The 929-nt window shown below is 39.7% G+C and overlaps 1 non-coding gene across 1 annotated transcript; it reads right to left on the bottom strand.

Moving 5' to 3' along the window:
- Nucleotides 1–389: 389 nt before the first annotated feature.
- Nucleotides 390–462, bottom strand: TRNAC-ACA (transfer RNA cysteine (anticodon ACA)). Its single transcript has one exon. It is a non-coding gene; the product is annotated as a tRNA-Cys (tRNA).
- Nucleotides 463–929: the final 467 nt, after the last annotated feature.

The raw sequence follows: 929 nt of genomic DNA, 5'->3' as shown, positions 1-929 counted from the left end.
AATTAAATTAAATTTAGAGACTCAAGCAGAGTGATATGTGGTAAGCAGAAGTGCATACACGCACATGTTTTCATCTGCTCAGCCCGTCTATGTCTTTTGATTAGTGCATTTAATCTATTTGCATTTAAGGTAATTATTGATATATGTGACCCTATTTTCTTAATTGTACTGGGTTTATTTTCTGTAGGTATGGCTTTTCCTTCTCTTGTTTTCTGCCTAGAGAATTTCCTTTAGCATTTGTTGTGAAACTGGTTTGAAGTGAAAGTGAAGTCCTCGGTTATGTTCGACTCTTTGTGAACCCGTGGACTGTAGCCTACCAGGCTCCTCCATCCATGGGATTTTCCAGGCAAGAATACTGGAGTGGGTTGCCATTTCCTTCTCCAGGGGATCTTCCTGACCCAGGAATCGAACCTGGGTCTCCCACATTGTAGGCGGACGCTTTACCATCTGAGCCACCAGGGAAGCTGGTTTGGTGGTGTTGAATTCTCTTAACTTTTGTTTGTCTTGAAAGCTTTTGATTTCTCCGTCAAATCTGAAGGAGAGTCTTGCTGGGTAAAATATTCTTAATTGTAGGTTCTTCCCTATAATCATTTTAAATATGTCATGCCATTCCCTTCTGGCTTGTAGAGTTTCTGTTGAGAAATCAGCCTGATGGGAATTCCCTTGTATTTGTCATTTCCCCCTTGTTGGTTTTAATATTTTATCTCTGTCTTTAATTGTTGTCAGTTCTATTACTATGTGTTTCAGTGTGTTCCTCCTTGGGTTTACCCTGCCTGAGACTCTCTGTGCTTCCTGGACTTGGTTGATTATTTCCTTCCCCATATTAAGGAAGTCTTCAGCTATTATATCTTTAAATATTTTCTCAGCTCCTTTCTCTCTCTCTTCTCCTTCTGGGACCCATATAATGTGAATGATCATGTATTTAATAC

This window comes from Bubalus kerabau, chromosome X (assembly GCF_029407905.1).
Source record: "Bubalus kerabau isolate K-KA32 ecotype Philippines breed swamp buffalo chromosome X, PCC_UOA_SB_1v2, whole genome shotgun sequence".
NCBI lineage: Eukaryota > Metazoa > Chordata > Mammalia > Artiodactyla > Bovidae > Bubalus > Bubalus kerabau.
The sequence above is the reverse complement of the archived record's forward strand: the minus strand, read 5'-3'. Positions and strand labels throughout refer to the sequence as shown.